The 23933-nt window shown below is 45.7% G+C and overlaps 1 protein-coding gene and 1 non-coding gene across 2 annotated transcripts in view; both read left to right on the top strand.

The window, feature by feature from the left end:
• The window catches only part of pde1a (phosphodiesterase 1A, calmodulin-dependent), a 440733-nt gene that overhangs the window by 14082 nt on the left and 402718 nt on the right, over positions 1–23933 (top strand). The window lies entirely within an intron of this gene.
• On the top strand, positions 2663–2735 carry trnay-gua (transfer RNA tyrosine (anticodon GUA)). Its single transcript has one exon. It is a non-coding gene; the product is annotated as a tRNA-Tyr (tRNA).

Here is a 23933-nt window from a genome sequence, read left to right as displayed (position 1 = left end):
TGGTGGCATTAGAGGCAGTTCAGAGGAGGTTCACAAGATTGATTCCAATGATGAGGGATTTGTCTTATGAAGAGGGATTGAGCAGTTTAGGCCTATGATCTCTAGAGTTTCGAAGAATGTGAGGAGATCTAATTGAGGTATATAAGATGACAAAAGGTATGGCCAAAGAAGACTTGGAGCGGATGCTTCCTCTTGTGGGGCAATCTAGAACAAGAGGTCATAGTTTTAGGATAGGGGGTAACAAATTTAACATAGAATCATACAGCACAGAAGAGGTCCTTCAGTCCATTGGGTCCGCACTGACACATTAGAAACAACTGAACTCCCACCTAATCCCATCTACAAGCACTTAGCCCATAGCCCTGAATGTTATGATGTGCCAAGTGCTCAATAGAAATTTAAAACAGAGATGAGGAGAAACCACTTCTCTCAAAAGTTCGTGAAATTGTGGAATTTGCTACCTCAGAGTGCAGTGGATGCCGAGACATGGAGTAAATTTAAGGAGGAGATAGACAGATTTTTAATTGGTAATGGGTTGAAGGATTATGGAGAACAGGCAAGAAAGTGTTGAGGCCGAGAAGAGATCAGCCATGATTGTATTGAATGGTGGAGCAGGCCCGAGGGGCTGAATTAGCTTCTCCTACTCCGAGTTCTTATATTCTTATCTAAATGTTGGACTAATAAATTCAGGGCTGACTTTCAATAGGACTCAAAATAATTCTCAATGGCAGTAAATTGGGATGCAAGCACCCAAATTACTTGCATTTCATGAGCTTTTTTAGAAGATTATAATAAATCTATTGAATTGAATGCCACATAACCCTAAATATTATGAAATAAGATGTCTGTTAACTTCTTGGGATCAATCACTGCCTTTTGTTATTTTGTTTGAAGCTTTGGATTTCCAAAAGGCGTTTGATAAGGTGCCTCACAAAAGGTTGCTGAAGAAGATTGGGTCACACGGAGTTGGGGGTATGGTGTTAGCGTGGATTGGGGATTGGCTATCCGACAGGAAGCAGAGAGTCGGAATAAATGGGTGCTTTTCTGGTTGGCAGATGGTAACTAGTGGCGTGCCGCAGGGATCGGTACTGGGGCCTCAACTATTTACCATTTATATAGACGATCTGGAGGAGGGGACCGAGTGTAGGGTAACAAAGTTTGCGGATGACACAAAGATGAGCGGGAAAGCGAATTGCGTGGAGGATGCAGAAAGTCTGCAGAGAGATTTGGACAGGCTGAGTGAGTGGGCGAGGATCTGGCAGATGGAGTATAACGTTGACAGATGCGAGGTTATTCACTTTGGAGGAAGTAATAGCAAATTGGATTATTATCTAAATGGAAAAAAATTGCAACATGCTACTGTGCAAAGGGACCTGGGGTCCTTGTGCATGAGACGCAAAAACCCAGTCTGCAGGTGCAACAGGTGATCAAGAAGGCAAATGGGATGTTGGCCTATATCGCAAGGGGGATAGAATATAAAAGCAGAGATGTCTTGCTGCATCTGTACAGGGCATTGGTGAGGCCGCAGCTGGAATACTGTGTGCAGTATTGGTCCCCTTATTTGCGGAAGGATATATTGGCCTTGGAGGGAGTTCATCAGGTTGATACCAGAGATGAGGGGTGTTGATTATGAGGAGAGACTGAGCAGATTGGGTTTGTTCTCGTTGGAATTTAGAAGGCTGAGGGGGGATCTTATAGAGACCTATAAGATAATGAAGGGGCTGGATAGGGTGGAGGTGGAGAGATTCTTTCCACTTAGAATGGAAGCTAGAACTAGAGGGCACAGCCTCAAAATAAAGGGGGGGTCAGTTTAGGACAGAGTTGAGGAGGAACTTCTTCTCTCAGAGGGTGGTGAATCTCTGGAATTCTCTGCCCACTGAAGTGGTGGAGGCTACCCCATTGAATATGTTTAAATCACGGATAGATGGATTCCTGATCGGTAAGGGAATTAGGGGTTATGGGGATCAGGCGGGTAAGTGGAACTGATCCACTTCAGATCAGCCATGATCTTATTGAATGGCGGGGCAGGCTCGAGGGGCTAGATGGCCTACTCCTGCTCCTATTTCTTATGTTCTTATGTTAATATCATTCATTGCAGACACCCTGGAAGTAGCCTGTGCTGAACAGCTTGCTTAAAACAATTGTTTCCTTTCTTAGTGTTGTTAGTATTCAAATTAAACGAGTCATTGCAGATGGATCAATAGATAAAAAGCCTTTGTGCACCTCATAGTTTTAAAATATAAGATACATAACAACAAGTGTTTAATGGATTTCAATTAATACATAACTATCTGCTGACCATTCACTTACATGTACAATGTGTAGACCAATAGCAACAATCTACGGACAATGCCATTAACTCTGAAACGAGGAAGCAATTATGCGCATCACCGGTTGCGGGCTGGATTTCCCGCTGCCAAAGGTCGCAAATATCTGTAGATGTATTTACACCTCATTGTGACTTCCACACCCTGGAATCATCCCTCCACATTGAATTTAAATCCTACGTTAATATAAAAGCAAAATACTGCAGATGCTGGAATCGGAAACAAAAACAGAAAATGCAGGAAAATCTCAGCAGGTTTGGCAGCATCGGTGGAGAGAGACTAGAGCCAACGTTTCGAGATTGAATGCTCCCCTTCGATAGCTCAGCTCCTGCTCCCCTTTGATAGCTCAGCTGGTAGAGCGGAGGACTGTAGATCCTTAAGTTGCTGGTTCAATTCCAGCTCGAAAGAAGCCCTATATCCACTTTAATGGGCGGCACAGTGGCACAGTGGTTAGCACTGCTGCCTCACAGCTCCAGAGGACCTGGGTTTGATTCCCGGCTTGGTCACTGTCTGTGCTGAGTTTGCACATTCCCCTCATATCAGGGGGACTAGTTAGGGTAAATGCATGGGGCCTGGGTGGGTTTGTGGTCGGTGCAAACTCGATGGGCCGAATGGCCTCCTTCTGCACCATAGAATTCTATCAGGGCTGTTCAGAGTGGGCACTGAAGCTTGTGGGACAGGAGTGGATTCGCCCCACAAGTGACAGCATGGTCAGGCTGGAACACAGAAGTGAGCACCTGCCAATCCTCCACTCTTTGGAGATATCTGAAGTAAGTTGCACGCAGCCCAGATTCCTCTCCCTCCCTTGCTCTTAACCTTGTGTTCTGTGTTGCAGGAAGGGACAGATGCGCTGGGGCCATCTGGCATCGCGGACCCCCCTGCTACTCCCACTCATCCTCCCCATGACAACTCGGAAGACTCCTCGGAGAAAGCTGATGAAGGGATCTCCGAGGCTGACACCAATTTTGTGTCAGCTTCCACCTCACAACTCAGCATGCCAGAGACACTCACATTGATGGGTCAAGTTAGTGGCGAGGCATCTGGGTCACTCTCTGGTGCGCATGACATGTCTGCCGATGTACATTGGGTGGAGGAGGAAATGTCCAAGGCCTCTGGCACACAGGGGCCTGCCGGAGGCGAGGACTCAGCTGGCCCCAGGCTACATGCTGGGCCTCTATGATCACTTCTCCCTCAGCTGCTGGAGGTGCAGCAACAGAGCCAGGGAATGCAGGAGGGGTTGACTGCAAAACTAAATCTGTACGGAGGAGCCCAAAGCTTTCAGGTGGACCAGCTATTGCCTGTCTTGTGTGATTCCCAAGCCAACACCGCAAGGGTGGAATCTGCGGTGGAAAGCCTGGGGCAGGAAAGCCTCACCATAAGTGGTAGGGTCCAAGCGATAGCCAAGTCACAGCTAGCCATGGCAGAGTCCCAGAGGGCCATAGCTGAGGGCCTCAGCAGGTTTCTCAAGATTCTGTGGCCCATGGCTGAGAGGCTTGAGAGCTCACAAGAGACCCAGCGGAACAGTGCCGTGACACAGCAGGCTACGGCTGCAGCCCTTGAGAACGTGCCCAATCACAGAGGGTCATGGCTGAGGGGCTGCAGAGCTTGCAGGAGACCCAGCAGGACAGCGCTGAGATACAGTGGGCTATGGCAGCAGCCTTTGAGAATGTGGCCAACTCAGAGGGTCATGATTGAGGGGCTGCAGAGTGTGGCCCAGTCTCAGATGGCACTTGCTGCTGCCATTGACAAGTGCCAATGACTCAGAGGGCCATCACTGAGGGCTCGCCCAACATGGCAAGAACGCAGGTGTCATCCAGGACTGGCAGGGCCAGATGATACCAGAATTCCTGGAGCTCACTGCAGAAGCCATCACAGTCCCATGGGATGACCCAGGGGCCCACAGGAACCCCGAGAGATGTGTCAATGCCAGGATGCCAATGCCCGGGTGCACCCCCAGCACCCAATCCTCTTGGGGGGGCCCCAATTGCCCCCCTTCATTCCAGCGGGGTCGCTAGCTTCCCAAAAATGGGGAGCTACTGTAAACCCTGCTGGAGTGGAACACTCCTGGTGGAGGGAGAAGCTAGCGGGCCCAGAGACTTCAGTCCTGGGCCTGCTTATGATATTTAAATGAGATTCGCATGCCTAATACAATTCCGCATCTGTTTTCAGTGCGGTGCTGACAGCGCCGGAAATCTGGTGCTGGGAGACGCGCTCTGGGCCGGAAGCCTAGCGTGGATCGTGCTAATCTGGCCCCACTGAAATCTCCTGGCCCGCTGCACTAAACAATTAGTGCAGCGGGATGGGAGAATCGTCCCCAATATACTGGCCAGCTTATGCACACAGGGCATCCGTGACCTTCTTCACACACTTGTGGATGGATGATTGGGAAATGCCACAAAGGTCTTCACTGACGGCCTAGAAGGACCCGTCACTTTCACAGCCATCGGGAGTGGGTGCCCCCTGTGCCCCGAGGTGCCAGGTCCTGAAACAAATGGCACAGGTGTCACATTGTCTCCTTTCGGAGCAGTCGGCGGCACGCGATGTCCAACAGTTGCTCAAAGGACACTCGCGTGCGGAATTGCCCGGGTTTCTGCTCCCTCCTTCTCCTACCCACACACTCCCCATACCGCCCTCCCCAGCTCCACAGATTTGCAATACAGCCCCCTGATGCGTGATTAATCCACTCGGGAGGCTAGATCGTACCCGGGAATAAAGGCTTTTATTCGCAACAAGAATAGAGCATACTGCTTAACAATACAATCCCAGACTAAAGGGTCACTAGGAAGTGCAGTGACCTTTATACTCCTATAGGAAGGCGGAGGCAACCGGAGTGTACCACAGAACAATGCTAACAGGTGGAACACCCCAACCCTAACCCCAACAGTAACAAGAGTAACATATGTACAAGTACCCATAGTGATAACCATCTATGGTTCAGTACCCATAGTGGTAACCATCTATGGTTCACCACAGCCCTCTTGTCCCCCCCAACACACACACACAATCAGGACCCATGCAGTTGTAGCCCCAGACAGTGCTGCTTGACAACTTCTGCGGCTGCAGCACTGCCAGTTCTGAAAGTTTCCAGCCCATCCTCACCACCAACATTGCTTGCTGCTGCTAGCACCAGTCAGAACTAAAACCTATGTCTGTGCTGAGAGGCTGAAGTTGGACCCTGTGAGCAACACTGCCCTCCTCTCTCCCCCCGCAGCACGGAGCCGTTTGAAACCAGAGACCTACCTCCTCGCTCACCCTCATTGCTCCGGCATCTGAAGCTGACTTTTATATAGGAGGTGTTTTCCTCGCTGATTCCAGCTGCAACGAATTGATGTTTTGCCTTTATTGGGCGGGGTACCGATTGCGCCAATTTTTTTCTCTTGGTGAAATGGGAATGGACGTGAAAACAGGCATCATTCCTGCGAGTCAGACCACTCCCGATTTTATGACATTTTCACACCGCAAATTGGGCGCGATGATGTCGTAAAATTCCGCCCTATGTGTTGACATTAAGGTGGTCAATAAAGCACTCATTCCTAGTATTCAAGAACTATCAGTATCATTAAATGACTCCACAGTTTCACAAAGCTCGACATGTGATGGAGCTATTTTCGTTAACCACAAACAAAAGCTGATATCTTACAGCTTTTGTTACTCATGGCGGTGTGTTTAAGCCCTGCAGAATGCCCCAAGGACTAAGTTCAGCACCTAGCACACTCCAGAAGATCATTTCTTCAGTCTTGTCAGATGTTGAGGGGACACTCAACCATGGCTGTAGTTGTCCATGGAAGGGACAAAATAGAACATGATCAGTGCTAATCACTCGACTCGCATAACACAAGTTTGATGCCCGACAAGGACAAATGCATATTCATGGCATCTGAGATTGATTTTTATGACATAGGTTTTCCTCCAGCTGCTATCACTCTATGTACAACACCAGTAGCACTCATGCGATTCCGAACCTGTCTAACATGAAAGAGTTGGATCATCCCTTGGTACTACCAATTTTTAGCACAATTTTAGCACCATTACAACTTTGAGGTCGAGTAGGTTTACAATACCACGTAGTTGACATTCTTAGCCATGCTACTATCGCAGGCTGCTGACATTAAAAACTACATGATTGCAGTGATTTCACATGAGACCGTGAAGTGAACTGAAGAGAGTCAGTGTGCTGCAGAAAATAACCCAGTACCTACAGAGTGACCTTATAAAATAGATGAAGAACTGGTCCTGCACAGCAGAGTGTGCAATGAACTGTAGTGGGTGGCACGGTGGCACAGTGGTTAGCACTGCTGCCTCACAGCGCCAGGGACCTGAGTTCAATTCCAGCCTCGGGTCACCGTCTGTGTGGAGTTTGCACATTCTCCTCGTGTCTGCGTCGGTTTCCTCCGGGTGCTCTGGTTTCCTCCCACAGTCCAGGTTAGGTTGGTTGGCCATGCTGAATTGACCCTGGTGATGAGCAGAGTAAATGAGGGTTACGGGAATAGGGCCTGGGTGGGATGGTGGTCAGTGCAGACTCGATGGGCCGAATGGCCTCCCTGTACTGTAGGGATTCTATGAACTCGCAGGGCAGAATTTTCCTGTCCCACCTGCCATGCGAACCATAGCGGGCGGGATACGGACTATGCAAAGGTCTGTTGACTTCGGGTAGGATTTTCCGATCTTGGGGTGAGCGCGGCTGGAAAAACGCCACCCACATTGTTTGATGATAGCTACATCACACACAGAACTCGAATGGTTATCCTGAGAGCGTTTCAGCAACGTATATTGTTAAAGGTGCAGCACATTAGTTAAAAATCTAAAACTGCCTCACTGCAAGCCATAGTAAACAAATGCATACTGCTGAATGCAAAGTCTATTGGAGTTCTGTAGCTTTAAGTTATATTCAATGCTTAATAAAAATAATCGTAATGGTACAGCCATGTCTATTGTTAATGAAACTAAAGCAGCTATGTTAGAGTTTTGGAATTATTGAAGTTGATTACCAACGCCAGGGTAATGTTTTATCCCTGCACCATGTGATCTCTGGTAGACACCAGTTCAAGTTCTGCCGTGTTGTTGCCAGGTTACCATTTAAGTATTTTCCTACAAAAACAAATCAGGTTGAACCCTCTGAGAAATAGGATAGCATTTTGACTACAATAAAAATGAAAAAGAATATGACCATTGATTTTATTTTGCACAATAAAATATTGTATATGTATAACAGCCTGCTCCCAACATTCAAGTTAATAGTCTAAACCTTTTACAACATATTCATTTTAGTAAATCGATGCAAGGAGACATCGTGCGAGGGGTTAAGTCATTTGATGATTGACTATTATGCAATGAAAATACACAAGACGTATTTACGATTAAAATATATTGACAAGTGTATATAGTTGGAATAATGGATTTTGCAATGTGGAAATAGACCATCATTTAATCATTTAAGTTAAATTATATTATGTAAACTGAAGACCATGTCATTTCTGACCTCTGAAGGATTTGAGAAAAGTTTTGATAAATGCAGTTTTTTGAACTCGCCCATTTAGTGCAATGATCAGAAAGAAATAATTTCTTCAAAAAAAACTTAATGGGCTGAATTTTGCCAGCTCACCTTGCCCATCGATGAGTGGAGTGAGCCGGTAAAATCGCACGAGAGCCGGGAAATCGGGATCTCTCCCGATTTCTCGGCACCCGCGATTTTACGAGAGCCGGATTTCCGGCGAGGTCAGCCTCTCGCTGGAAATGGGTGAGAGGCTGAATAATTTATTTAAATATATTATAATATGAATTTACATGTGTTTAGTGAGCCTGGCGCTCAATCGTCCGGGCTCACTTGCCTTTATGGTCTCACCAGGAGAGGTTCTCTCCAGCAAGGAAAACATCTGCTCCCCATGAACGGGGAACAGTCGTGTTGGCCTCGCCGGTGGAACTGGATGGCATTGAGGCCCCCGGAGAGGCCGAGGGCAAGGAGGATGCCATAAGAACATAAGAACTAGGAGCCGGAATAGGCCACCTGGCCCCCCCAAGCCTGCTGCGCCATTCAATAAGATCATGGCTGATCTTTTTGTGGACTCAGCTCCACTTACCCGCCCGCTCACCATAACCCTTAATTCCTTTACTGTTCAAAAATGTATCTAACCTTGCCTTAAAAACATTCAATGAGGTAGCCTCAACTGCTTCACCGGGCAGGGAATTCCACAGATTCACAATCCTTTGGGTGAAGAAGTTCCTCCTCAACTCAGTCCTAAATCTCCTCCCCCTTATTTTGAGGCCATGCCCCCTAGTTCTAGTTTCGCCCGCCAGTGGAAACAGCTTCCCTGTTTCTATCTTATCTATTCCCTTCATAATATTATGTTTCTATAAGATCTCCCCTCATTCTTATGAATTCCAATGAGTATAGCCCCAGTCTACTCAGTCTCTCCTCATAAGCCAACCCTCTCAACTCCGGAATCAACCTAGTGAATCTCCTCTGCCCCCCTTTCCAGTGCCAGTATCTCCTTTCTCAAGTAAGGAGACCAAACTGTATGCAGTACTCCAGGTGTGGCCTCACCAGCACCTTATACAGCTGCAACATAACCTCTCTTTTTAAACTCCATTCCTCTAGCAATGAAGGACAAAATTCCATTTGTCTTCTTAATTACCTACTGCACCTGCAAACCGACTCCTTGTGATTCTTGCACAAGGACACCCAGGTCCTCTGCACAGCAGCATGCTGCAATTTTTTACCATTTAAATAATAGCCCATTTTGCTGTTTTTCCAACCAAAATGGATGACCTCACATTTACCAACATTGTACTCCATCTACCAGACCCTCGCCTACTCACTTAGACTATCTATATCCCTTTGCAGACTTCAGCGTCCTCTGTGCACTTTGCTCTGCCACTCATCCTAGTGTCAACTGTGAATTTTGACACACTACACTTGGTCCCCAACTCCAAATCATCTATGTAAATCATAAACAATTGCGGTCCCAACACTGATCCCTGAGGCACACCACTAGTCACTGATCACCAACCAGAAAAACACCCATTTGCCCCCATTCTTTGCTTTCTGTTAGTTAACCAATCCTCTAGCCATGACAGGTCATGAAGGGGGCAGGAACTGAAGGGGTGGGACATGAAGGGGGCATCCTGATCAGGGGGGAGGGGGCGTGCTGCCACTCTGCAAAGGAATCGGATCGGGGGGAGAGGGGCTGTGGTCTGTCTGGGTGGCAGGGGAGGCAGCAGGGGCTAGATGTCTGTGCGTTGTGGGGCTTGCGATTGACCGCGGGCCTCCGCAATTGAGGGGGGGGCATTGGTTCAGGCTGGCTCTAGCAGCAGGGGCCTGACAGCTCTCTCTCTCTCTCTCTCTGTCTGTCAGATCCCTGCTGCTGAAATTGTGCGTGTGCAGCATCAGAGGTCTCCACATGTGCAGTAGCTCCCTCTACAGGCTGGCTGGTGAGTTAAGCCTAGCACGCTGCCTGTAGCAGCTAGAAACAGTCTACACCATCTTTTCAATGACTAACAACGTAAGATTAGGTGTGAAAACCTGCCCAAAAAATGGATCTGCAACTCTCCCATTTTCACATTAGTTGTACACTTCGAATCATTCTCATAAAATTCCGCCCAACATCTCAGAAATCTGCAGAGTCTCCACATTTCAAAAATATAAATTATACTTTTTTATATCCAAAGTACTTTTCATTCACAATATTTTGTCCATGATTATACCGCTTTCAGTATTCTCTGTATGGAGATCTTGAACCTCCCCACTCTTACTCTACAACTATGATCTCTTGTCCTAGACAGTTCTAGAAGGGGGAACATTTGGTTAACATTTACTTCATCAATCCCATTGAGTGTTTTATATACCTCAATCAAATCCCCCCTCATTCTTCTGTACTCCAGCGAGTACAAGCCCAAGCTACTCAACCACTCCTCATATGACAGCCCCTTCAAACCTGGAATCAATTTAGTGAACCCCTTCTGAACCGCCTCCAGTGCCACCACATCCTTCCTCAAAGAAGGTGATCAAAACTGAACACAATGCTCCAAGTGTGGTCTCACCAATGCTTTATACAATTGTAACAACGCTTCTCTACTTTTATACTCTAGACCCTTTGCAATAAATGCCAAGATTCCATTTGCCTTCCTTATAAAATTCTACACCTGCATACCCACTTTCTGAGACTCATGCACAAGGATACTCAGATCCCTCTGCACAGGCGCCTTTTGAATGTTTCCATTTAAATCATAATTTTCCCTTTTATTTTTCCGGCCAAAATGGATAACCTGACATTTATCCACATTCAACTCCATCTGCCAGATTCTGGCCCATTCCCCTAACCTGTCAATATCCATTTTATCTCCTCATCACAGCCTGTTTTCCCACCTATTTTCGTGTTATCAACAAATTTTGCTGTGTTACACTCTGTCCCTGCTTGTACATCATTGATAGAGAGTGTAAATAATTGTGGTCTGAGAACTGAACCCTGTGGGACCCCACTAGTTACAGATCGCCAACTGGAGAAGGACCCATTTATCCCAACCCTCTCTTTCTATCAGTCAGCTAATCCTCAATCCAAGCCACTACTCTACCCCCAACCCCTTGGGACCTAACCTTCGAAATCAATTTCTTGTTTGGCATCTTATCAAATGCCCTCTGGAAGTCCAGATAGATCCCATCCACCGGATCGTTATCTACTCTGCTGGTTACATTGACAAACCTGCTGGAGTTCTTTGAGAAACAAGACTTGCCCTTCACTGGTGAATTGAGCTTTGTTTTTCCAGATGCTCAGTCACCTCCTCCTTAATGATTGACTCCAGCGACTTTCCCATCACAGAGGTCAAGCTGACTGGTGTATAGTTTACCACTGTTTGCTTCTCTCCTTTCTTGAATAAGAGCGTCACATTAGCATGACTAGGCCTATACTCACTGGCGTTTAGAAGAATGGCAGAGGATCTCAGTGAAGCATATAAAGTTCTGACAGGACTGGACCGACTGGAAGCAGAGATGATGTTTCTTATGGCTGGAGTGTCCAGAACAAGGGATCACGAGCTCAGATTATGGGGTAAGCCAATAAGGATTGAAATGAGGAGAAATTTCTTCACTCAGATCCTGTTGAATTCTCTACCACAAAAAGCTGTGGAGCCCAGGTCACTGAGTATATTTAAGAAGGAAATAAATTTTGAGATACCTAAAGGCATCAAAGGGTACAGGGAGAGAGCGTGAGCATGGTGTTGAGATAGAAGATCAGCCATGATCATATTGAATGTTGGAGCAGGCTTGAAGGGTCAAATTAACCCATCCTTCTCTATTTTCTATGTTTCTATTTTTCAATGAAATGTTGGATTGTGGAATGGTGAAACATTGTGGTTCCATCCACACAACGGGTGGAATGTAATTCCGCCCCCCCGCCCCGCCCGGGGCAGGCTGGGAGATGGGGCAGGGCAGTTGGGGGATGTGGTCCATATAAGGGGGAAGAAAGGCTCAGAGGGGAGAGCCCATTCCCTTCCCAAGTTCCTCTCAGTTCAGTCCTGGACAGGAAGATTGAGAACACTATCCTGTCCAGATGGCAAATGAAGCCCTCGTTTAAGGCCTCATCCGGCAACCACTGCTTTCAGCCAATGGTGGATGGATCACTCCTTCTGGGAAGGCTGTCAAGTAAACCTTGGCGAACATCCCTACTGCCTGCTGGGGGAACCCTCCATCAAAAGAGGGAACTGCCAATGGCAAGCGAGGCACATGGCGGAGACACCCTCTGCCTTTTTTTACACTAATCCCTCTCCCCTCCCCTCTCTTGCTGGAACCTCCCTGGCTAATCCCAGCGATCCCGCCCCACTCAGCTGCACTCTGGGACTCCAGCGATGATCATCCTTGAGCTGCCTACAGTATCGGCAGTCACCACCGCTCCTGCTGGCATTGCCAGTCCAGAAACTTGTCAGCTTCAGATTGGCCAGCAGCTCTCGGGGGTAATAAGTGCTCATTGCAGGAGCGTGGAACCACAACAGCAGCCAGAAGATTGCCTGATTGGGATTAAATCCCGTCGATACTCCAGTTGTGGATGGACCTACTGCCATGACCATTACGTGTCACCCAATGACACCTTAAGTTCAGAGAGAGGTGAGTATTGATGTTTTTCTGATTTCCTCACATCGATTTTCTTTCCTCCTGTTTTAAAAGTAACAATTAAGGTGGTTCAAAGAACAAAGAACAATACAGCACAGGAACAGGCCCTTCGGCCCTCCAAGCCTGCGCCGCTCCCTGGTCCAAACTACACCATTCTTTCGTATCCTTCCATTCCCACTCCGTTCATGTGGCGATCTAGATAAGTCTTAAACGTTCCCAGTGTGTCCACCTCCACCACCTTGCCCGGCAGCGCATTCCAGGCCCCCACCACCCTCTGTGTAAAATACGTCCTTCTGATATCCGTGTTAAACCTCCCCCCCCCCCCTCACCTTGAACCTATGACCCCTCGTGAACGTCACCACCGACCTGGGAAAAAGCTTCCCACCGTTCACCCTATCTATGCCTTTCATAATTTTATACACCTCTATTAGGTCACCCCTCATCCTCCGTCTTTCCAGTGAGAACAACCCCAGTTTACCCAATCTCTCCTCATAACTAAGCCCTTCCATACCAGGCAACATCCTGGTAAACCTCCTCTGCACTCTCTCTAAAGCCTCCACGTCCTTCTGGTAGTGCGGCGACCAGAACTGGACGCAGTATTCCAAATGCGGCCGAACCAACGTTCTATACATCTGCAACATCAGACCCCAACTTTTACACTCTATGCCCCGTCCTATAAAGGCAAGCATGCCATATGCCTTATTCACCACTTCTCCACCTGTGACGTCACCTTCAAGGATTTGTGGACTTGCACACCCAGGTCCCTCTGCGTATCTACACCCTTTATGGTTCTGCCATTTATCGTATAGCTCCCCCCTACGTTAGTTCTACCAAAATGCATCACTTCGCATTGATCTGGATTGAACTCCATCTGCCATTTCTTTGCCCAAATTTCCAGCCTATCTATATCCTTCTGTAGCCTCTGACAATGTTCCTCACTATCTGCAAGCCCAGCCATTTTCGTGTCATCCGCAAATTTACTGATCACCGCAGTTACACCTTCTTCCAGATCGTTTATATAAATCACAAACAGCAGAGGGCCCAATACAGAGCCCTGCGGAACACCACTAGTCACAGGCATCCAGCCGGAAAAAGACCCTTCCACTACCACCCTCTGTCTTCTGTGACCAAGCCAGTTCTCCACCAATCTAGCCACCTCCCCCTTTATCCCATGAGATCCAACCTTTTGCACCAACCTACCATGAGGGACTTTGTCAAACGCTTTACTAAAGTCCATATAGACGACATCCACGGACCTTCCCTCGTCAACCATTCTAGTCACTTCTTCAAAAAACTCCACCAGGTTAGTGAGGCATGACCTCCCTCTCACAAAATCATGCTGACTATCGTTAATGAGTTTATTCCTTTCTAAATGCGCATACATCCTATCTCTAAGAATCCTCTCCAACAACTTCCCTACCACGGACGTCAAGCTCACCGGCCTATAATTTCCCGGGTTATTCTTCCTACCCTTCTTAAATAATGGGACCACATTAGCTATCCTCCAATCCTCAGGGGCCTCACCTGTGTCCAGTGATGAGACAAAGATTTGCGTCAGAGGCCCAGCGATTTCATCTCTCGTCTCCCTGAGCAGCCTTGGATAGATTCCATCAGGCCCTGGGGATTTGTCAGTCTTTATATTCCCTAAAATACCTAACACTTCAGTGGATGACAAAAGCTCTTTGGTAGCTTGCCTAATTGGTGATTTTTTTTTTGAATGAAACATGTTGTGTAAGAGTGAGAAATCATAAACACTGCTTGGCAGGAATCAAAACATAGGGACAGTGAACAGGAATTCTGGCTTATTTGTTTTTCCCTATAAAGTGGGACCTAACTACCCCTCACTGCTGCCTCTGTTGAAGTCAACCTACTTTAATTATCAGTCTAATCTGCCTCTTCCCAGACTGTATGAATCAATACGCTAGGATTCTCTGAACAACTGGATAAGAAAATATCAACGTTGTAAATTGTTTTACTTAGGAATGGAAATGACAATTTGATTATAGAATTGTAATGATCAAATACAGCATGATAATTGAAAAATTATTTCTCTTTGCTGGATATTATTCAACAGTTATGAAATTATGCCACTAGACGGCACTCTAAGTGTTATGGTTAGAATTAAGTGGAAGAGAAGTCAAGTATTAACTGCAAACTTGCATACCGAGGCCTGGATTTTTGCGGAGTCATGGTGACGCTATGGTGTGTCCAACATGGCAGATGGACCCCAGATCCGGAAGTCCTGCCCCATATCTGGCAAGCATTTTCTCTGGAGGGAGGGTGCAATTGTGGCCAAGAAGCGCCTCCTACATGTGGGCAACTTGAACTCATGACTCTTCATAGCTCCTATGTCAACTTAGTGCCAACTCGTGCCCCCCCCCCCCCCACTAATGGTCACTGAGGACTCCTATGCCAACTTATCCAGTATCCACCATTGGCTAACCTTGGGTGCCATGCTGAGTTCAAACAGACTCCAATCTTGCTGCTGCAAAAATAGATATTTAGAACTTTATTTTTTTCATCTCATCCACCCTACCCCGATCCACCTACAACCTCACCTGCCTGTCACCCTTCTCACCTGTCACCCTACCAACTTACCCCACCTGCTACCCTATCCATTGCCCCCTCACCCATCTGCCACCCTGTCCCTACCCTCATACCTCATCCACCTTACCCGTTTACCTACCTACTTCACCTGCCTACCCATTCACCCATTCACTCACATTCACACTGGACATTTAAATTTATCTTACAGCAAATTGCGACATAAAAAATGGTCTTCCCCCTAAAGCCACAGAGCCGCAACGGAGCTCTCCAAGGGATGTTGTGCTCAGCATTTTTTGAGAAACTGGGATCAGAAGACCTGGCAAGAAATGCGGAGCAACGCCAAGGCATGAAAAACTTGGAGTGGAGAAGCAATCCAATGACGATGGATGTTCTGCAGAAAATCATGGTCAGAGTTCTCATTCTGGCCACAATCAGCTAACTGGATGCAAATTAAGTTTAAAATAAATTTGTTTTTAAAGTTATGCCCTACCCATAGACATACAGAGAACGAGGAGAATTCACCAATCATAAATTACATTTTAAAGAAGTTTATGGAATGCTTATGTTTTGGGAACGTGCGCTGATATTTGACCAGTAGTATGATTAGCCCAGTCATGAAAAAAAAGATAATTTATGGAAATGTACCAAGTATTAATTTCCCTACCTCAAGAGAACTGTGAGCAATTGATATAAACGACCAATTTGATATGAAATATTGGACTTATTTACATAACATTCATCTTTGGATGACTAATGAAAATCATTTAGATATTACATCATAAATGGGAATAAGATACGGCACATTTTTCCACTTTCCTTCCTAATTCACAATTCAAAAAAATGTGCAGCAAAGAATAAGTTAAATCAATGAGAATTTTTTTTGTCACTTCCTGTCCAGGTTGGATACGGTGCATGAGAAAGTCGAGCCCAAAAACAGGCGCAAAACATCTAACAGTAAATGATTTTGTTGCAGACATTCAGGATTTTGCTCCAACAAAAGTAGGAGTGCTCACTCCTGATAATATAGTTGGGTGAGTGCAGAACTGAACTGAGAGCTTGAAGTGATCTGAATTGTGTCATTATTGGTTTATTTGTGAATGCCTGATTTGGCACAATTTGGCTCACTTCGGGTTCAAACATGGCTGTCCTGTATATGTGCATGCTGCCCCTCTGCACATTTGAGGTGCCATTTTCCTCATCTCACTCTTGCAATTCACATGCAGAAGACCAAACTTTCCCCTGGCACCTGCCTGGTTCATATTGCTGCAAACTGCTGCCTCTAATATCACCTACAGTCTGTAGTTAAGGCCATGACAACAAAACATGTTTCAAAATGAATATATTTTGTGATAGAAAAATCTATCCGAGAATATTTAACTCGAGCAGTCAATAGCTGTATCTGAATTCTTGCATTGTTAGGCACAAAGTATCAATCTAAACGTCGTTGAAAGCACTTTTTAAAACTTGCATTTTTAAAAAAACCTTGATGCATTGAATGGTACGGGAGGGGATGTGGCGCTGTTTTGGTGTGTAACGGTAATCTATTGGGTGTTACCTGGCATCTGGTGGTCATAATGATTTAGACAGCCGAGTGTGTGAGTGATGTGTGCTCAATAAGTTTCTGTTGGTCCAACCTGAAGGATGCCTCTCAGGTATCAGGATATCGAGTATTGTGTTCAGTTGCAGTCTAATGCAAAGGGCCCTATTTTACCATTTTGATTCTAAGTACTGGACGGATTTGGAACTGGGAGTGTTTCAGATCCAACTTTCAGACCCGTTCTCAGGCGCCCCAATACGCACTCTGCCTGAAAAAATAGCAGCGATTCTGAATCACTCTGCAGAAGCCTGTGGGCAGGGCTTATCGCGCCCGAAACACTGCAGCTCCGATTGGCGCCTCCAACTGCGCAGAAAATAAATATAGAGAAACGCTGCCCTGCCACATCCCTCCCGGGCCAGATAATGCCTCTCCCCTGGGCCCCACAGACATTGCCCCTCCCCACAACATAACTGACCCCCCTTATCCCCCCACCCTCCCCACCACCCAGATCAATCTTGGGCCCCTCCCCCTCCCCCCCCCCCCCCCCCCCCCCCCCACCGATCACGCACAGAGTGGCAGCGGACCCCCCCTTCCACCCCGATCTGAGTCAGAGAGCCATCTAACCAACTCCCTCCCCCCACCAGAGAGCCATCTGACCCACCTCCCTCCCCCCCCACCAGAGAGCCATCTGACCTGCCTCCCTTCCCCCGACCAGAGAGCCATCTGACCCACATCCCACCCCCCCCCACCAGAGAGCCATCTGATCCACCTCCCCCCCCCTCCCCCCTCCCACCACCGATCTGAGTCAGAGAGCTGCCGGAAGCTCAGAACGTACCTCCTCAGAAGCTGGAGCGCCCGAATCGGACCTTTGCGACCATGTCTGTTTCGCACCGAATCTGGACGGTTGAACGTGGTGGTAAAGGGGGAATTGTCGGTAAGTTTGGGCGTGCAGCCCATTAAGTCAATTTAAATTAATGTCACACCCGTTTCGGGCATGGTCCCGACAGCGGCCATTTTCGGCCCTTGGTAAAGGGGGAACCGGCGCGGAGGCAGGTGCAGATTATGTTACTCGCCTCACGCCCAACTTTACCAAGTTTTCGCCCCTGAAAACGGGCACAACTTGATGGTAAAATCAGGCTCAAAGAGTAGTGATTTTGCACCTTTTATAAAAATGCATGTTGTTCACTGGGAATAGAAGGGATGTATCTTGTTTTGTAGCAATGTAACAATCTTAAGCATTTACCCATAGATATTAAAAATAGGCTTTATTGTTATTAGGTTTTACAATAGGCCTTGTTATATTTAGGATATTAAATTCGTGTTGGAGGTGTACCAAATCAGAAACTAGCACAAAACTAAATATAGCATTACCTTTGAGAACACAATGGCAAGCCATTCTGAATTAAAAAATTTGCAGACTGCATTCCTCCTAGATGAAAGTCCAGGAAGAGCACTTTTCGTTCAGACTACGAATCCATTTTCTAAAGTATTAGCCTTAGGACACACATTGATTGACATCTGTGTCTCAGCAGCTGAAAAGCAATTAGCAGAAGCTATGCAAGAGCCTGAGGGATGCTACAGAGACATCCAACATAGAAACACCGTGGTATAGGTCAGGAATGTGGTTTACCATGGTGCCATGTCAAGGTGTGCCCCATCAGAAAAGTCACTAGGTTATTCGAGTCGGATCTGACTCAATGATTTTCATTCTGTTAAAGAAATTTTTTTTTAAGTCAAAAATTTTTCTGAAACTTTTTTCTCTAACGTTGGAATATATTGAAAGGACATTATGCTTCAAACTTTCTTTATTTTAAGTATATAGCTGATTGTAGGAAATCATAAGGCATTGAAAATTTTGCACAACATTTGCACAACAATTTACCACATAAAGTTTCAAAATATAATTTAGAATTTTGGATTAGGAAGAATTTTTTGCTTGTGCTCAAGTGGGACTTCAAGTGGATTGATCTGTGGGGAGCTAGCATGGACTCAGTGGACAGAATGGCCTTCTTCTGTGCCATACATGTCTCTACAGCACAACTTTTAAAATAATTAACCGACCTTGCCCCATTTTCAGATGAGCAGTAACTCTTACTTCGAATACTCCAATCTTCCTAGCTGACAAAGAATTTGTGGTAGTGCACATAAAGATGCTAATATTTCATCGGAGGTGACGAACACAAGGGGTCACGGGTTCAAGGTGAGGGGGGCAAGGTTCAACACAGATGTCAGGGGGACGTATTTTACACAGAGGGTGGTGGGGGCCTGGAATGCACTGCCAAGCAAGGTGATTGAGGCGGACTTATCTAGATAGCCACATGAACAGACTGGGAATAGAGGGATACAAAGAATGGTCTGGTGGGCACATGAGCGGCGCAGGCTTGGAGGGCCGAAGGGCCTGTTCCTGTGCTGTATTGTTCTTTGTTCTTTATTCTTTGTTCACACTATTATATGGATTCTCTTTTGGAAGCTTCTGCAAGATGCAGAAAGCATTATATAAATGCAAATATTGGTTTTATTTTTGCTTCTTTTATTAGAATGATATGCAGTAGATATTGTGCTTATTTTCTGTGCTACTAACCACACGTCACTGCTCCTCCATAGCCTTTATTGTCTTGACTGCTGACTTTATCCTCAGTGTCCCATTCTGTACCATTGTTTAGTGGTGATTTTCTGCTCTGTTAACCCAATGGAATATTGTTTTAATTGGTTAGATTACAGAATTATATCCACTATAGAGACAGGCCTTATGGTCAAACTAGTCTGGGTTTGTTTTGATACAGTAAGAAGTTTAACAACACCAGGTTAAAGTCCAACAGGTTTATTTGGTAGCAAAAGCCACACAAGCTTTCGAAGCTCTAAGCCCCTTCTTCAGGTGAGTGGGAATTCTGTTCACAAATAGAACTTATAAAGACACAGACTCAATTTACATGAATAATGGTTGGAATGCGAATACTTACAACTAATCCAGTCTTTAAGAAACAAAACAATGGGAGTGGAGAGAGCATCAAGACAGGCTAAAAAGATGTGTATTGTCTCCAGACAAGACAGCCAGTGAAACTCTGCAGGTCCACGCAACTGTGGGAGTTACAAATAGTGTGACATGAACCCAATATCCCGGTTGAGGCCGTCCTTGTGTGTGCGGAACTTGGCTATCAGTTTCTGCTCAGCGACTCTGCGCTGTCGTGTGTCGCGAAGGCCGCCTTGGAGAACGCTTACCCGAATATCATAACTCATAACCCAATTGATAACTCATAACTCATAATCATAACTCATAACCCAATTGAGCTAATGTTTTGATACCCCACATTAGTGTCCTCTCATTCCATTTCCCTCAGTCGATATTTCTATTCTGTTTTCTCTCATATACTTGTCTAGTTTACCTTCAGAAGAATTTGCCTCAATCACTTCATTCTAGATGTTTACTGTTGTAAAGGAATATTTCCTTATTCCTCTGTTGGATTTATGAGTGACTACCTTATTTATGAGCCCATGAGTGGAAACATTCCACAGCCACCCCAATCAGCCCACTCATTATTCTAAAGACCTCTATCAGGTTAGCTCAATGTCTTAACTTTTTTAAAGGAAGGAGACCCAACCTGTTTAATCTGCCCAGTAACTGTGAACTCGTAAGCTTGGAATTTCGCTTCTGAGCTGGGTGTGCAGAGTCAGGAAAATTCCCAGCTCATAGGATTGCCAACACTGCAGGATTAGTCTGGAATCTCCAGGAATTGAAGATCAATCACCAGGACACAGCTGTGTGCAAACCTGGCAAAACATCAGCAGGACAGTAAAAAATATTTTTGTTTGTCATTTTCTTTTGAATATTTCTCTTTATCGGATAGGCATACTAATAATGGGGGGAAAAAAGCTGTTTGGCTGACAGGTACACATCATCCAATTGAGTCTTTTTGCTTTCCAGTTGGTGTAGGAGAGCAGTATGTCACAAGGATAGATGGCTGGAGCATGTGGGTGGGCAATATGCTGAAACTTCCAGGAATATATTTAACTCCAGTTGGCAACCCTACAGGCTGCGACCTTATAGCCTCTATGCCAACTTAGTGCTAACTTAAGACAACCTATGTTCCCACCCACCATCCGATGCCCTTACACTCTCCATGCCAACTCACCCAGTATCCACCATAGGTATACCTCAGGAGCCATGCTGAGATTAAATAAAATAAAGTTGTAAATATATAGTACAGACTTCACTATATATATATATATATATATGCAACAGTCTCATTGATAAAATTTCATTCAGTACATTTAAATACCTCTAAGTGCTTAATCCCTTATAAAACCAAACAGTTATTTCCATAGCACCATGTCAAAGATAACTAATCCCTTCATAACCTATTGGAGCTGTCACTCAAACTGTTAATTTACAGAGATTCACAGTGATAATAGGTTGTGGAATCAGTGAAGCACTAATAATACAATAATGATATCCCTTGGGGTTCTGACAGCAGTCAGCAATGAGAAAGGCAAGCATTTCAACTCAGAGACACAGCAGGCTGGGTTTTTTTTCAAAATTTAAAGAGCAGGATTTCACATAACTTGATAGCATGACAGCTCCATAGACTTTATCAACCTTTTGTCCGTATTCAGGTGTACTCTTAAAAATCATAAACCACACACTATGGGAGATGGACCTTGCTCCAGCAATATTTGTATTCAACCATTTTCCACAACTCTGTGAAAATCTGGTCCTCAGTACTTGTATCATTCCTGCGAATATTTTTTGCACTTTCACTATTGTTTATTTGTTCTTTTTATAGTATGGAGATCAGAAGGGTGCACAGTACTCTAAGTGCAACCTGAGGTTAAAAAGAGTGTTATCAAGCAAAATTTGGTACCAAATCACTTAAGAGGATATTCAGACAGATGACCAAATATTTGGTCAACCAGTAGGTATTAAGGAGTGTCTTAAAGAAGAAGAGAGAGGTAAACAGTGAAGAAATTTAGGAAAGATATTGCCTGTTGCCCATTGTCTTGACATAGTCATGGTGGGCCTGTTTCTAAAACTACTATAGTTAATCCACCAGCTGGAGTTACAACATTTACACTCTGATCAGAGGCATTCCTGCAGGTTTGATCATATGACATCTATCCCTGTGTTGTCAGGTCATGTAGCATTTGTAAAATTTACCTTGTAAAGGTTGGCTATTCTCTAAATGAGTGTCTTTGCTTATCATTTCACACCTGCAGCTAACTCAAAAGTTAAGAGAAGGGAATTCAAAGAGGTCGGGAAAGGTTCGCAAATGGAAACTAAATATAGAAGGAATTTTACTTCTATTCGTAACTAATAGTAATTCATTGAAATTGCACCCACAATTAAGTAACACTGGTGATGGGCAGTTTCTCATCATAACTAACCAAAATACAATAAATCACTGATAGGGAACGTATAACCACGAGTAAAGTGTTAACATTGCAATATCCTACCTGGAAGTAGTAGTAATCCTATAATCCACTAATATTAATTCTGCAACTACAGCCAGACTTACTCTGCACTGCACAAGTTGTGGTCAGGGTCCGTGGTTAATGCCACTTTTAAAAGCATCTTTCGCTCTACTTGCTTAGACTCTAGTTTGGAAGGTGAAGGTGATACCTCGACACTGAAAGCCTTAGTCAGAGCCAATCCGTACTCAGGTTTGGCACATCAATAAGGGAAAGCAGAGACGTACCTAAACAAAATTGAAACAATGCACAGAGTGAGTTAGGGGCACTTGTCATAGAGCACGTGTTTCATAAACTCAGTTCGGCACTAACATTTTTGAAGGGCTTCCTGGCCTTTTATTTAACAAAGGAAAGTTTTGATAGAACAATAGAAACTACACCATTGGACAAGGCCGCTTAGTTTTTAGTACCTGTGCCACTGTTGGTAATCCACGCCATAACTGAGGCTGGATTCTCTTGCTCCTGTTGTCTGGTTTTCTGCTCCATTCTCAATATCTATTGATGATAAGATCAATTGGCTCAATACACCTGCTGCTTTGGATGTTTATCATGAAGATTACTCCATTTCTGTACGATGGTGACTCATTTGAGGTCACTTTCCTTTGAACTAGCTTTGGTCTCCTGACAGGATGGCAATAGGGGAGTAAAGAATGTATCTGGCCATCAAGTTACAAAGTGTGATAGTATGTAATTCTGCAGCCATTGAGGAATGATCAGAAAATCAGGTTGGTCAGAACAGATGCCTGCAAAGGAACTCATACCTCATTGTGCATCTTTTAAATTAGTGGAAGAAAAATGGGTTGCTTCCTTTGTACACAGATGCTTCAAATCATTGAAGTTTCCAATATTTGCTGTGCCCAGGTGATTCAGTGGGCCCGGTTTTACCATTGCGTTGCACCCATTTTCGGGCGCAAAAACTTGGCAAAGTCGGGCGTGAGGCGAGTAGCGCGATCCACGCCCACCTCTGCGCCGGTTTCCCCTTTACCAATGGCCCAAAAATGGCTGCGATCAGGACCACGCCTGAAACAGGTGCGACGGCCAATTTAAATACATTTGGATGCATTTAAATTGACTTAATTGGCTGCACGCCCAACCTTATCAGCACTTCCCTTTTATCATCATGTTCGTCCATCCAGAATCGGCGCGAAACAGACATGCTCCACTAAAGTCCGATTTGGGCGCTCCAGTTAGTGAGGAGGTAAGTGCTGAGCGTCCAATAGCTCTCTGCTTGAGGTCAGTTGGGTGGGAGGGATGGGGGGGGGGGTCCGCTGCCACTCTGCCTGAGATCAATGAGGGGTAAGAGGAGGTCCGCCGCCACTCTGCCTGAGATCAGTGAGGGGGAAGGGGGGGCTCGCTGCCAGTCTGCCTGTGATCAGTGGGGGGGGGAGGGGACGGGCCCGCAATGGGTGGCGGGGAGTGGGGGGATAAGGGGGTCAGTAATGTGGTGGTGGGGCAATGTCTGTGGGGGACAGGGGAAGGCATTATCTGGCCTGTGAGGGATGTGGCAGGGGAACCGCATTCTATTAAGTTAGGCCCCGCCCCGCCCCGCCCACAGGCTTCTGCAGCACGATTCGGAATTGCTGATATTTTTTCAGGCAGAGTGCGTATGGGGGTGCCTGAAAACGGGTCTAAAAGTCGGATTTGAAACACACCCAGTTTCAAGACCGCCCAACACTTACAATCAAAATGGTCAGATAGGGCCCAATGTGTCCATTTGAAAACCCAGAAAATCTCTGTTTTAATAAGACCTGTAGATACATTTAATTAAAGCAAAAAGATGTGCAGGTTAGGTGAATTGATCATGTTAAATTGCCCCTTAGTGTCCAAAGATGTGCAGGATAGGTGGATCAGGCATGATAACTGTGTGTGGCTACAGGGATAGGGCGGGTCTGGGTGGGATCTTCTTTCGGAGAGTCGGCACAGACCCAATGGACCGGGTGGCCTCTTTCTGCACTGTAGG

Source organism: Mustelus asterias, chromosome 14 (assembly GCF_964213995.1).
Source record: "Mustelus asterias chromosome 14, sMusAst1.hap1.1, whole genome shotgun sequence".
Taxonomy (NCBI): Eukaryota; Metazoa; Chordata; class Chondrichthyes; order Carcharhiniformes; family Triakidae; genus Mustelus; species Mustelus asterias.
Note: the sequence above shows the minus strand (reverse complement) of the source record. Positions and strands in the feature narration are given on the sequence as shown.